Below are 15,633 nucleotides of genomic sequence, written 5' to 3' on the forward strand. Positions count from 1 at the left end.
GAGTGCCGATAGATATGTGCAAGTTTCTTAGGAGGAGAGAAGGAGGGAGGGAGGGAGGAGGGAAGGAGGGAGGAAAAAGGAAGGAAGAAGGAGGGAGGGGGGAGGAGGGAGGGAAGGATGGAGGGAAGGGAGGAAGAAGGAAGAAGGAAGAAGAGAGAGGGGGGAGGAGGAAGGGAGAAGGAAGGAGGGAAGGAAGGAAGGAAGATCTTGACTCTCCCACCCCAGGGAGCAAGGACTAACAAGGTCACCCTATCTTAGATATGTGCTCACCAGGTAACTGCAAGGCAGGAAGGTAAGATGGGCTTCTAAATGCTACCAGCATCCAAAAAGATGGCACACTCCCCAGCTGTTTTGTGGTTTGTTTGTTTTTCTGGCACAATAGGCTTGCCCTTGATTAACATGAGCATATTTTACAGAATGTTCCGATTCTTTGAGTTCCCAGGACACCCTGAGCCCTAATCAAATCAGGAGGGGCTGCTAGGCTAAAATGCCTGAAGTTGCATGTGGTCTGAAAACACATGGTAGGTTGCTCACTTTTACCAAGGAGTTAGTCTCTATGAGCAGGATTTCCTTCCAAGCGCCTGTGTTCATACAAGTTGATTTAGGTGGCTGAGTTAAAAGCTTAGCGTAGGGGTCCCCAAACTTGGCAACTTTAAGACTTGTGGACTCCCAGAATTCTCCAGCCAGCTATACTGTTGCCAAGTCTGGAGACCTCTGGCTTAGCGGCTGCCTGTGTGTGTCCAGTTTTCTGACCTTGGGAAGTTGTGATTTTAGTTTGCTGGGTGCGTTACTGCATAATGTAGTAAAACCCAGGAGTCTTGCTAACTTCATAGTTCAGCATAATGAGCAAGTGCAGAACTATCTCCATTAACTCTGGTGTAAACACAAATGGTAAATGTGTTCAGACAGGATCTCTCATACAGACAAAACAGTTCAACTGCTATCAGCTGGAAGCAAAGCAAAGCAAGAATTGGTAACAGAAACTTCAGCTTGGGGCAGGAAAGGGCCTTTCAAAATTGTACAAGCGTACTATAGCCCTATATTGAGTTCTTGTTGTTCTCTGAGCTTGTCTCCCTTCTGGAAGTTCTGTCACCAGGCTAGGAAACCAGAGGTGGTATTTAGCAGGTTCTGACCAATTCTGGAGAACCAGAAGGCAAATCCCACCTCTGACTGGCCCCGCCAACCCCATCTCTTCTCTGCCTCCCATTGAGTCCCAGCTGATCGGCTGGGTCTTCTTTGGTTGCCCTGAAGAGGAGAACGGAGCTGGAAAGCAGGTTAGTGGGGTGGGGAGGGAATGAGATTTTGCAGTATCCTTCCCCTGCCACACCCACCAAGCCACACCCAGAGAACTGGTAGTAAAAAAAAATTGAATACTACCACTGTAGGAAACCCCATTAGTACCAAAGTTTCCTAGCTTGTGATGTGCGGCTGAGGTTGGTTCACACTTCCTTGGAAGGAACCAAGTCTCCAGAAGATGCATGGACTCTTTCCTCTTATGCATGAAAGCTAGACCATCCTTCAGTGGACTATGCATAACTCACTGGGGACTTCAGATCACGGCCAACTACAGTCTTACCATAAAAAGTAGAAGAAGCTCTCGTCTTATTTTGCTTGGCTTCATTCCTGCCCCCACCTTCCCCACCTGTAATTGAATTATAGCATTTGATATTATCTACCTACCTACATCTATCACCCATCTAGCCATCATCTATATCAACTACCTATCATCTATTTATCTACCATTATATATATTATATTAGAGATAGGTAGGTAGGTAGGTAGATGGAGAGAGGGGGGGAGGGAGAGGTAAAATTAAAATCCCTACTATTATAATGATTGCAAGCTATCCAGAGTTACCTTGTGGTAAAATGGGCGGCCAATAAAACTCCCTTTTATGACCCTATAATTCTTTAATTCAGGGTAGAGTCAGGTTGACTGGATGACGGCCAGTCAATTTTACAAATCAATAAATCTGAGCAAAGTTGAAGACAGGATGGAAGAAGCAGATGATTGAAAGGGGTATTCAAACCAAGAGATTCCCACTAGAAGAGTCTGTATTCAGACTCAGTTCAGGGGTTCCCCACTTTCTGTCAGGGATGGAATCAGGATTGTTCCCCCCTCCCCCAAACGGGAGCAAGGCCATCGCTCCTCCCAATCTTATTCTATATCCATTTATTTCCCTTTCCTTGCAGGGGTGGATGGTGATTTGAGGTGGAAGTAGTGGTTTGAAGTCAGTGGCACAGGAAACAACATAGTGAGCTTCAGTGAAAATTACTCTGTCTCTCTCTCTCTCTCTCCAAAGGACCTGGATGGAAGAATGATGTTAAGCGCCTTCCTTTCCTCCAGAAGGCACAGGGGAGGTGGGGCCGTAGAAAGCAGGGAGAGGGCACCTCAGCTCTCTGTACATGCTTCTAAGAGTGCCTTCCTCTTCCTCCCCCATCCCTGGGGTGGGGGTGGGGGGAGGAAAGCAGCCTCAGCCATTTCTCTAAGGCCCCCTTTCATTTTCTTTGGCTGGTTATTCAGCTTTTATTTCCCTAGCACCCTCCTCCTCCTCCCTCTCCCCCTCCTCCTCCTCTTCCTCCCCCTCCTCTTCTTCTTCCTCTTCCTCTTCCTCTTCTTCTTCTTCTTCTTCTTTAGCAGGGGGGCGTCTTTCTGCGGGAATCAATAATTAGAGCGGTGCATGAGAAAAGTGGGCTGGCATTGTACCGGGGAAGAAAGGGTGGGGGATGGGTTTTGAATAAATCAGAGGTTTAATTGCAATGCCGTTAGAGGGAGGGGCGTTGGAGGTTGTACCCCCGGCTCAATTAACTGTACTTTAAGGGGGAGAGGGAGAGAGATGGAAAAAGAGAGAGAGAGACGCTGCCTCCCCAACCTCGAAGAGACTGAATCGCACCAGTGTTTGGGTGTGCGCGGCTTCTCTTCTCCCCACCGGCTCTGCTTTTGGGGGCGGGGGGGGGACAGAGGGCTAGCCTCATTTAGTATTCCGTGCAGGGACGGAGGTCCTGAGAAAAACAGGGAAACACCTCCCTCCTTCTTCCCTTCCCAGCCTCAGACAGGCCGCCCCCGTAGGTGCCCCTTAAGATTTCTCAGCACCGAAGTTTCGCCCCCACCCAGCCAAGTTCAAGTTCAGTTAACCGTGCGGACGGGCGCTCGCTCGCTCTCTCGGGCCAGGGGACTGGCCCGCCTTCCCAGCCGGTGGGGCCTTTTGTTCTTCTCTGGACAATCGCTCTTTATCCATCCCGGAGCACCCGCGCTCCGCTATCGCACAACCCCACCCCCCTCTCCACTTTCCAGCTTCCTAGTTATCCACCGCCCCCCTTCCCGGCTCCTCTTTTCTTTCCTTGGCACCGTTCAGGTGATGGGGCTGCAAAAGACTTCGCAGCTCCGGTTTGTTGGTTCTCTAAGCACTCCAATTATCCCCCTTCTCTCTCTCTCTCTCTCTCTCTCTTCTACACATATTCCGTATATCTCCAAGTATCCACTGCCTGGTTCCAGGCATCTGGTTCTCCTCACTCTGGAGCTCCGCAGGGTGGAGAATGGACAGGGCAGCGGCACCCCGTTCTGGCTTCGGTGTCGGGGTGGGCTTTGAACATAGAAAAGGGTCTCCCGCTTAAAATGAGAGAGAGAGAGAGAGAGGTTTCCAAACCACAAAAGTTAACTCTCTCCCCCGCCCCCCCATCTCTCTAACTTTTAAAATAGGCCCAGAGAATTTAGAGAAAGAGAAACACCAGCTTGGGGGTTCCCTAAGAGGACTGCACTCAGGTAAGAAGGAATAAGAAGGAATATATATATATAATAATATATATATAATATAATATAATTGTGGAAGGAGCATCCCTATACTCACAAGCCCATCTCCAGGGTATTTTGTGCAAGGTCAATATATATATTGACCTTGCACAAAATACCCTGGAGATGGGCTTGTGAGTGGAGACTTTGGGAATTCGAGTCTCTTTAGTAGCCAATGAGGACTGGTACTATGAAACAAAGCATTAAAAAAAAAAGCTGGTCAGGTTTACCTCTTCCTTGATTGAGGTAGGGCCTTTCCTACAACTGGTATTACGACCTCATTGTTGTGTTAACAATATACGTATGGGGGGTTAGGAAGGGAGGGGGAACTTCTTATTGTTTCCCTGGGTGAAAGATCAAGGAATGGTCTTGTGTCAACTTGTCAACCACATTGTAGCTTATAAAGGCCCAGCTCCTGGAGTGTTGTGTGTTGTATTTTACTCTATTGTCTCAATTTGGTAGAGAACTGAGTTAATTTAGTGAACTGCAGGTAAATAAAGGAAGTGATAGTGTATTCTGGAAGAAGGGCAGGAGAAGTGGGGAAAATTAATCTCTACACACTAAGCCCAGTGTGTGTGTGTGTGTGTGTCTGTGTGTCTGTGTGTATGCCATTACCTTTCTCTGGGTTTTGTTTCATTTATTCAATTCTTCCACGATATTGGGAAACAGTGATAATGTCCCTTTCTTCCTTTTCTTTTGTGATAGTTTTCTCACTCTTTCTCCACTTCCTAATTCATAACTGAAAGAAGAAGGCCAGGCATCTTCCCCTCTTGAACCCTTAGGATCTGGAAATACAGAAATTAATCAGAAAAGAGAAAAGATGGGCTAGAGAAAAATAAAACCCATTTGGATTCATGCTTAGCACTAAGGCATTCTCCCATATTATTATGAAGTGGTGTGCTGGTTTTAACCCAGATGTTGCAGCTTGTAGATCATGGTTTATGAGCTGGTGTTACAGGCCAAACCAGCTTCTAGAAGAGACAGAGAAAAAAAGCAATGAATGAAAAGGGGTAACAATCTCTGGTAAATCTCCTTTCCTCTGACCTTAATACCCCTTTTGTAAAAGGTATGGACAATTGCTTAAAACTAAGGGAGGATTGAATTTAACTTCAAATTAAATAGCCAACAGAATGCGGTAATGCAGGTACATAGTTGTAGCCTTTTGCAAAATATATATTTTTTAAAATGAGGGTGTTGTGAAGGATTATAACCAAGGCTTGATTTCCTCAGCATCTGTGACAATCTGCCTCTGCCAACGGGGCCCCAACTGAACCCCACAACTCTCACTGTCCCATCACTTGGTAGTTGGCTTTTATGCTGTAAGAACATCACCATTGAAAATGGTGCAAATGAAATCTCAGCTCTTCCTCCCTGCCTATAAAAGAAAGAAAGCCAGAATACTACATATCTATGCAAGACACTTCAAAGATAAATTCACCCCAAATTCCAGCAGTGAAAAGGGACAAAGAGAAAATGATCTCTACCAAAAGGGGGGAAATTGTAAGAAAGAGACATTAAGTGATGCCTTTTAAGTTGTGTGAACATTTAGGATCTCTTTGTAAGGAGAGAGTTGAGACCTTGGATAGTAACCAAGGCCATTTCTCAAAGGCATTTAAGAATTTTGGATACAGTTCAGAACTTAGAACTTAAAGGCAGCTTTCTTCACAAAGGGATCCGATATAAAATGAGATAAGAGTGTAAAGGTGGAAGTGATTAGAACATCTTCTTTTCTTGGGATCCCATCTCTAGGAAAGGTTGGAAAAGATGCTCCCTTAAATATAGAATAGAATTCTTTTATTAGCCAAGTGTGATTGGAGACACAAGGAATTTGTCTTGGTGAAAATGCTCTCAGTGTACATAAAGGAAAAGATACACTCATCAAGAATCATAAGGTACAACAATAATAGTTATAGGGTACAATAAGCAATGAAATCACACTAGGAAACAGTCAATATAATTCCTTGTGTGTCCAGTCACACTTGGCCAATAAAGAATTCTATTCTAAATCAAATGTTTGGGCAATCTGATGGTGCCTGCTGAAAGTTGTAGGCCACAGCTCTCACAATCCTTAGCATCAATCAATGTGGGTGGAGGCTGGTGGCGTTGGAGATCAAAATGGCTGGAGAACATCTTAGTCATGACCATTCAATTATACATCAGGTCCTATTCCTAGGATACTGAGTGAAGTACAAGAAGTTGGACACTGCAGAGGATCAAAACCGGCCAAATCAAAACCTACCTTTGACCACATTTTCTTTAGTTGGAAATACAAATTAAAAACAGCTTAATTACTCTCCCATGATAGATATGGTAAATTTTCACTTCTATCCCATACATTTTACTCTTAGGTAACTCAGTTTGCAGCTACAGAGGGCTGCACTTGGGGATGTGGGGTGGGGGCAAACCATGGATGCTCACTTTGTGCACCTCCCATTTTCTATTAGGCCCTGAGAAAGTTTCTAATGGATATGGAAGGGCCCCTGGGTCTTGGTTGTTTAACCATAAAAGTCATCCCATTATCTGGAGGTGGTGAATATTTGATGGATTCAAGGGTTTCACGAAAGCTCTGAATTAAACTGACTTTCTAATTTTATCAGGACCAAACCAGGAATGTACTGTTTGGATTGGAGAAATTCACACACACACCCTAAAATTCTTCTACAATATGAATACAGTTGCCATTAAAAACAATAACAGTAACACTGGGAGAAGGGAAAGGAAGATCTGGTTAACCTCTAGAAGCATTGCATGACTCCATACAACACGATAAACCCAGGCTTCTTAATCTAAACATGTATTCCCATCACTTACACACAAGCCAAGGGTGCGGTCTCCAGAGTACTTAAAGCCATGTTGGTCTACTCATGTTGGAATCTTCTTCCAGAGGTTCCTGGAACCCTGGCTAATAGATTCAGTAGAATGCAGTAGATTCAGTAGAATGTGTCAGCATTCACACATCACAGTGAATCCTGCTGTCATTTATTAGATTTTGATTTGACAGAATGAATATTACAACCTGTATCATATTGTTTGCAAAGTCTTTGCTCATTCTATAAGCTCAGCTATACAGTCAGCCAATAAACCATAGATATGCAGATAATTATCATATTTTTTTCAAATTCCACGTGTACTAAATAAATCGTAGGGTGGCTTTATTTATATGAACATGGCCACTCTGGACCACTTCATTCTAAGTGTAGACATTATGTGTAATATTAGTGCATAACTTTAGCACTAGACAAAATCAGTGGTGCCTTAGGTCAGGATTTTATTGCAGACATCTCACTCTCCCATCAAAGGAAGGAAGGAGGCTCACAAACCCAGATTCTGAAGTAAATTAATGCACTCTGCAAAATAGAGGAAGAAGGACATTAAGAATTAGCATTTATTTACCCAAATGCACCAATGATTAGCCAAGAAAGTCAGTCTGGTGTAGTGGTTAAGGTATCAGACTAGAAACTGGGAAGCGATGAGTTCTAGAACTGCCTTAGGTGCAAAGCCAGCTGGATGACCTTGCGCCAGCCACTTTCTCTTAGCCCTAAGGGAAAAGAAAGGCAAAAGCAAATCTCTTCCAAATTCTAGCCAAGAAAACTGCAGGGACTTGTCCAAGATAGTCTCTTGGACTCAACACAGACTTGACACCCCCCCCTCTCAAAACAACAACAACAAACAAACCCTGATAGATTCGTTAAACATTCCAACTTGCAAAACAAACTGGAAGTCTGCTCAAGGGATTAAAATATGCCCTTGGTTTGTGGCAGCTTCTTATAATTGGACAAAGGGCCACAGGACTCCTAGCAGATTTTAATTTTTGATGGAGCAAGAGAAATTGGTTTGTTTCCTTTCCTACCAGAAATTCTCCTTGACCTACCCTCCTGGACTTAAAGAAGACTACTCAAAATCTTGACCCAGAGCTTCTAAGTTCCGCAAAGCTCTTCATTGGACTAGGGTTGATTTTTCGGTTGACCAAAATAAAAGTATTGCTCTAATATAAATTTGAGGATTCTTTTGACTGCCAATAGAGCTGCCCTCACTTACTGGCTGGATTCAGGTGATACATCAAAATGATAAGGTGCTTTATTCAATATACTCGACGTTTAAGCAACTCAATGAGCAACCCTCACAATGGAACTCTTCCTGTTTGATGGAATCTCTCCAGATTCATTTTATTCTAAAGCAACTTCAAAACAATTTCTTCCGCTTCCTTTTCCATTTGCACCCCATTTCTTTGCACAAGGCTTTCTGTCAATGTTGGCCAAGCAGATTGTGATGCAGGAATGTACTGACATGGAGCCACGTAGGACCATAATTAATTGCATTTCACTTTAAAATAAAAATAAAAATAAGGGACTGAATTAAATATCTGGGAAATCTCTATTGCTTCTACTTTGGGGTGCCAGTTGACTCTCATTCCTTTTCCTTTTTGCCTGATAAAACTGATTTTCTATGACTGCCTTGCTGGGCATGTTCTAACATTACCTGGGTCCATTCTCGCCCTGCAGGATCCTTTGTTTGGTGTGATTCTTTGCCTTCTTCTTGTCTTGTGAATTTCAATTTATCAGATTTATCAAGCAGATGTTATACCCTGGTCCGATACCCATCTGTTTGAGGTCCCTCCCAGCCTCGATCTGTTGAGCCAAGTTTTTTGAAGCATCTATTGGATTTCAGCACCGGCGTGCAACAAGGAAGGCAGGAGGGGGTGGGAACCTGCTGACCATTAAGTCACAAATTCCTTTAGTCACTTTCTCAATGTTTCTAGTCCATAAGAAGTGAAATGCAAAGGGGGAGGGGGCAAGCAGGTACAGCCCGAGTACTTTCTGGCTCCAAAATAAAACTCAACCACTTCTGAACATGTCACTTTTGATTCATTTTCTTGTGAAGAGTGCTTAGGGGGAAAACACATAAAGAGGAGAAGAGGGGGGCAGCAGGAGGAGGAGGAGGAGGAGGAGGAAGAGGAAGAAGGAGAAGGAGAGGAGGAGGAAGAGAAGAAGAAGAAGAGGAAGAGGAAGAGGAAGAAGAAGAAAGAAAGCATTGATCTAGAATCAGTAGGTAGATTGTCAGCTTTGGGGAAAAAAAGCACTCCAATTGTTAAGATTCTTGATGTCTGTGGAGATTCTCAGCCATCCAGGACACAGTTTTCCAAAAGGTGTTTTTTTTTTTCAGAAGGCAACTGCACTTTCGCATTTTTTTTTCCCTTGACGAGATTTTGCTTCTCATCTGGGAAGCTTTGTCTTTTCTTCTTGAATGAATAAGCTTCTTCAATGAGAAGCAAAACCTCCTCAAGGGAAAAAAAACCCAAGAAAATACAGTTGCCTTTTGAAAAAGAAAAAAGCACCATTGGGAAGATGGAGAGGACAGTCATTTAATTGAGATGAAATTAGAAATAAAGCAGCGGAGTCCATTCGCCAAGGTCCAATGACCCTGGCAGAAGTAGACAAGGCACCTTACACAAGATGGGCAGTAAAGACCCTAGCCCTAAGCCTAACCAATGGATCTGTTACAACTGGATATGAAACTGTAGCAGACTTTTTAAGATGTAATATTTCTCACTTAAAGTGGGCAGTTATAAAGTTGGAAAGTTCACTACTTGCTTCTCTTTTGAGACAAATACACCCTCGTCCTCTGTTATGTGTCAAAAACTTGCACACTGAGAGAATAAGGTTGGGTGCAATTCTCTACAAAATGCAAGGGATTTTTTATTACTGTTAAGATATAGTATTTTTTTCCTTTGTAATCTGAAGTGGCAGGGCCTCAAAAGTTTATCTTGCTTTTTTAAAAAAAATAGGCAAATCCATTTTTTACACTCTGTAGAAACCGATTTATATCGACAGGTGGAGTGATTGCAATCCTATTTATAATTGGGACTGGATTTTATGGCTAGCCCTGTTTCGGTTCAGAGAATGCAATTCTTATACTTCTTCTCTAAAGTAAAATAATCGCAAATGCTAAGTATTAAAGATTAAATGTTCACTCTGTATATTTGCAATAACTCTTCCTTCTGGTGGGGCTTGGATAAAGGGGAAAAAACCCTCAACCCTTCTATGGGAGCTCATACAGAAACACCCTTGTCCAAGATTTCAGCACCACCTGTAAATTATATGGGTCTTCAGCTTTAGATAGCTTGTCTTCTAAGCCCCTGGAGCAGGGACAAGATAAAGGTACTCATCTGTTACCTTATGAGAAAGGATGTTTGCACACTGAATCGACATGTGGAAGGAGCGAGCATGATTATAGATTAGATGTACAGTGTTTCCACATTTCTGAATGGGTGGGTGGGCTTTAGGCAGACAGTAATCATATAGTTGACAGTTCCTCCAGTAAGATACTCTGTGGATTGAACTATTTAGCAATGGTGGGGGCTGAGAAGGAAGCAAATGAGATAGATAGACTAGTGGGAGCCGGTGAAGTATTTCTCTCCCCCTCCCTCTTTACCTCTTGTTCTTTTCCTCCTTTGATCGCCTGCCCAACCTTCATCCTTGCAGAAATCTCAAACCTTTGGAACAGGACCTTGGGAAAGTGGCTAATTTGGCAGTCAGTTTCATTGAGTTCCAGCCTTATTCCCAAGTAAATATTTTTCAGCACAGCTCATACTGAAAAGTGCCTGCCGGGCCTGGAAATTGGAAACTCCTAGATTGATAGAGAGATCCATTTAATTCCCTCTTTTGGGGGGTGAATTTAGGGCCTTCTAAAAGCAATATCTAATATTATAATAATGAATTATGCAGACAGAATTATAGTCATAGTAACAGGTGAATAAAAGCAGGTGGTTTTCTATATAAAATAAGATAGCTCCATTTCGGGGTAGTGTTTCTATTTGCACCTTTCCTCCATTGTTCAAATATTATTCTCTTCTTTCATGGAAATTCTCCTTAATCTGTTGAATGACCTAACTCATTTTTTTACATTTGCACCAAGCAATAACCAAGTAGGTGGGACCCATGCAACAGGCTACCTACCCTCAAAAAAACAATATTTAACTAAGAGTAAAATTCCAAATCTAGCATGTTTTGAGAACAGAGCATCTGTACAAATGGTGATTAGGAATTGCAGTCTTCATATCAGTCTACACTTCCCCCCACACCTGTTTGCTTGACTTCCTGCCAAATGAACTTCCTTCCTTTCACATTCTGAACACAAGTCATCCAAGTGAGAAGATAAAATAAAACTAAAACAAAGACATTTAGTGGAAGGTAAATCCTTAGGATTGGGGAAAAAATCCTCCCTGACTTGTCTTGAGATCTTCTGAATCTCGATTAATTCCACTTACCTGGAATGTGGATTTAAGAAATAAAGGATGGGGGGTTTTTTGCTCCCCAGTTGAGAGAGGCTAAAAATTGGATCCTTTGGTTTTTGTGGAAATTATTCTCAAAAGCTCCAAGAATTCTCTGCAAAGTGGGGGAAGGAAGCTGTATCAGAAATCGTGACACCATTTTAGGGATTTGTAGAGGTGGAGAGAAATGATAAGGTAAAGGAATTTAATCAATTAGTTTAATACATTTGCATGCAATTGGGAGTGGATAATTGAGATCAGCCACTGTTACTAATTGCAGCAGATGGCTACTCCTGAATGATCTCTGCCATCTATAATAATAATAATAATAATAATAACAACAACAACAACAACAATAATAATAATAATAATAATAATAATAATAATAATAAATAATAATAAATAATAAAAACTAAGCAATGCTGGTTTGGTTAGATGTTGACTGGGGGACCACAAGGAAATCTCAAGGTTTTAGGCTGGGAGTCAGGAAGCACCCCAAAGAAGCCAATGGCAATACTGTCTATTTCTATATTATTGTCAAGTCAACTGTCATGGATATACCCATCAAGTCACCAAGAGTTGGAAGCGAGACTTTAACCTATTGATAAAGAATTATAGTAAATTATTGGTTTGTAAGAGAATACACTAGACTTCTCCACACAAGGGTTGAATTCTGGCAACAGACTAAAGAAGGCTAAAATGTGTTTGGGCACTAAAACAATCAGTTTGCATGTGCCACATTTTCATCTTCAGGCGGAATAGAATTCACTGTTTGAGCTTTGGTTTTGATGTGAACAATCTTTAAATCAAGAGAAAGGGGCAACAGAGACTTGACTTCCTCACGTTTTGTGATGAGCTTTTTTTTCCTGGGATGAGGAAGGACAGGAGGCGGCGATTACAACGCCTCTTTGTGGAAGGTGGGAAGCTTCAAATAGAAGCTTCCAACTTTGTTTGGCCAGGCTTTCTAAATTATTGGATTTTGCGTGTTTCTGAGAAGGGGGGAGGCGTTAGCCAGCTGACTTGGAATTCTGGGAACCGTAGTCCAAAATATCTGGAGGGCCTCAGCATGGAGCGTGGTGCTCTTACGCTAACGGGCACAGAATACAGAAATTTCTCCTTCCGAAATTCGATAGGCCCACAAATCACTAGTGGCTACTTCTTTGGAAAAGCAAGTCTAAAAATTTTTCTGCGCTGCGAAGAGGTGGCTTATCGCCCTATACGGAGGGCGCCGTTGGACTGAACGATTATTTACATAATCGTAAATCCATAACCGTTTTGTTAAGCGGTGGCGACGGTGCTTTTTCGGTTGGAGCTAAAGGAAGGAGCCCGCGGTGCTTTTGCTAATCGGGCTGTTTTAGCTCTATTTTGCTTCTGTGGCTAAGACTCTGCAGCGGATAGACCCCAGGTTCTCTTTCCAAACCGTTTTGCTGACGGCAGAGAAGAAAAGAGGCCGCTGTAGTTTGACTAGATTCGTAAACACACAAACAAAAAAGGGGGGGAGGGGAAGGGGGGCGTCGGGAGATTTCTGGAAGGCCGGTTCAACGAAGAGCCTCGGTTAAATGCCGTGCAGAAAATTACCGTGGAGGTTTAACGTGAGAGCGTGGCAAAGTTCGGGAAGAGGCTGGGTGCTAATGGATTTTTGAACCGATAGGACGGCCTATTCTCTCCCCACCACGCCCCTCGACACATTTAAATCCTTTACAATAATCCTCCCCTTCCATGCGTGTGAAAAGTAGTGCAAATGGTACTTTCCGAATGTAATGTGATATATAGATTAAATTCCCAAATGCGCGCTCTCTCTCCCCCCTCCCTCTCTTTCTCTCTCTGTATGGGAGAGCGAGAGGGAGGGAGGGAGAGCGAGAGAGAATTTTTCTGGCCATATCTCCCCGTTATTTGCAAAATGCAGGCAATCCTCTTTAGCCCACTTTCAAAGTGATTAGCAGAAGGAAGCCAGCTCTACCGCCGTCCGTTCCCCCTTTCCCTTCCCCATGCACAAATATTTTTTAAAAAACTTGCACGCCAAATAATCCAGTGCATATTAAACAGGGAGGTTAAAAATCTAAAAAAAAAGGCGCCTCCGTTTCCTTAATCAATGACAAGGCAAGCAGAGTTTTCTTCACTCCAGAGTTGCTCATTTTATCCAGAGCGCCTTCATTTTGACCGCAGGGACCGTGGCTTATGGAATAGGACGAAGTGAAACTCAGGCTCAGCAGCCAACTATTTAAAGTGGGTGAGTGAGCCTGTACGCAAATCTACCCCTGAGTAAGAAGGTGGAGGACCTTCCTCCCCCTCCCTCATCCCCCCATTGGAAGAAATCGCCGGTTCTCTGGATGCTATGGTGTTGCTAAATACTGGCTAAAAGGAGGGGGAAATTTACGTTTCTCTCTGGGGTGGGACCCAGCTGTGCCTACCTACAATCAACACCTAGGCATATCAAGACTACGGGGAATTGATCCACTGCCTTCACCCAACGTGGCATGAAATCTCAAATTTAATCCAATGGGGGGGGGGGAATTGGTGGAAGGCTTCGGGGGGCCCCTAAACCAACCCGATGAGTCCACCCCTAGGCAACCAATATAAGTCCAGGGAAAATGGGTGTACAGCAATATTACTTAGACTTATATACCACTTCACAGTGTTTTACAGCCCTCTCTAAGCTGTTTACAGAGTTAGCCTCTCACCCCCCAACAATCTGGGTTCTCATTTGACGCACCTCAGAAGGATGGAAAACTGAGTCAACTTTGAACTAGTCAGGAATCAAACTCCTGGCAATGTGAGCAGAGTTAGCCTGCAATACTGCATTGTAACCACTGGGAAAGAAGGAAGGAAGGAAGACCACTTAGACTTATATACCACTTTACAGTGCTTTACAGCCCTCTCTAAGCTGTTTACAGAGTCAGCCTATTCCTCCCAACAATCTGGGTCTTCATTCTACCCACCTCAGAAGGAGGGAAGGCTGTGTCTGTTGTATCAATGCAGCCTCTTGGTTCCTTGTGCTGCTGCCTCCTCCCCACAGCTGAATATGTGGGATGAGTGATGGTGGAGGGCATTTATATGGGCATAGATCTTCGATTAATATACTGATAGATAGTGGACATCCCCCCCCCCCCCGCCAGTTATATGAGCTATGTGCTATAGCAGCAAAGTGAATGGAGTGGGGCCAGCTTACTTCTGAATCGAATGACTGTGATGGTGGTGGTCCTCTAACTCTAATATTGGAGGGGAAGGCTACAATCCGGGTCAGGCTCCGGGTGAAGAGAGTGAAGAAGGTGTGTCTATGGAGATTCTCAGTTATCCAGGTCATGGCTGTCCCAAAGGTGCTTTTTCAAGAGGCAACTACTGGACTTTCTTGTTCTTTGAAGACGTTTCGCTTCTCATCTAAGAAGTTTCTTAGCTCTGACTGAATGGTGAGGAAGGGAAGAATCTATATTCCTTGCCAACAGCTGGTCATTTGCATCCTTTTTTAGAGAGTCGTTGAGGCCACTTGGAGGTTTATCTGTATCCTCAGGTTCACCTGAATAGTGCAAATGGTTCGTGCAGTCTGCAATACCCACCCTGCAAATCTGTTCACACTCCCACGCCCTTCGAAGGGGGTTCACCCCAAAGCGCATGGCTAAAAGTCTATGGAGATTCTCAGTCATCCAGATCATGGCTGTCCCAAAAGGATGCAAATGACCACTGTCTGCAAGGGGTGTAAATCCTTCCATTCCCCACCATTCAGTCAGAGCTGAAGAAGCTTCTTGGATGAGAAGCAAAACGTCTTCAAAAGAAAAAAAACCAAGAGAGTCTAGTTGCCTCCTGAAAAAAGCCTCTTTGAGGAAGACGTGGGTTCTGCAGGCCGTGGTAAAGCAATCACGGGGCGCGTCGCTTTTCCCTTCCCCCCTCCCCCGCGACAATCTCTGCGCTTCTAAGTTGCTTTCTCTTTTCTGCTTTCCGTGGGGGGGGGAACCAACCTCCGCCTGTGCTGCGTGGGGAAAAACACGCTAACGTTTCCCTTAGCATGGGATCGTTGGCTCTGGGTTCCCCTCCTCCCACTTCTACCTGCTAATTCAGCCTTTCAGCCAAGTTGGGGAGAGTGTGGGGCGGGGGCAAGTGGGAGAGTCAGAGCAGAATCCCGCCCCCTTCGCGGGCAGCCATTTTGTGGCAGTGGGCGAGGATGGCATCTCCACCAGCTTTGCCTGCTATCGCTTCCCTCCCCACCCACCCCCTCCTCCACATCCCACGCCATGCCATTAAGGTGGCCCGGAAGGGGAGAGTGTGGAGAATGGACATGGCATCCCGACGCTTGCGGGGGTAGAGAGGAGATTGGCAGAGGGGCAGATCTGACGGGGCAGGCAGGCTGGTGCAGTTCAGATATGCAAACGAGCTGGAACAGCAGTCCCGGTCAAAGCACGCTTCTGGCTACCTCATCGGTGCTCTCCACACAAGTCCACATCGGGGCCTGGAGGACGCTCAAGCCAACGGCCTCTTTCTTCAGAAGGGAATTGCAGGCCCCACCCGCTTCCATTTCTAGAGAGAGGGGTATCTAAGGCCATTGGCCACCAAAGTTTGGCCGATCAATTAGACCTCTTCCT

The 15,633-nt window shown here is 44.3% G+C and overlaps 1 long non-coding RNA gene across 1 annotated transcript in view; it reads left to right on the forward strand.

Moving 5' to 3' along the window:
* Positions 1–3,416: 3,416 nt before the first annotated feature.
* Positions 3,417–15,633, forward strand: part of LOC148124725 (uncharacterized) — a 54,125-nt gene continuing 41,908 nt past the window's right edge. The window contains exon 1 of the long non-coding RNA XR_015745106.1: positions 3,417–3,762. This is a non-coding gene — a long non-coding RNA (uncharacterized LOC148124725). The remainder of the gene's footprint in view (positions 3,763–15,633) is intronic.

Source organism: Pseudonaja textilis, chromosome 13, assembly GCF_049901715.1.
Source record: "Pseudonaja textilis isolate UNSWEBS1 chromosome 13, rPseTex1.2, whole genome shotgun sequence".
Taxonomy (NCBI): domain Eukaryota; kingdom Metazoa; phylum Chordata; class Lepidosauria; order Squamata; family Elapidae; genus Pseudonaja; species Pseudonaja textilis.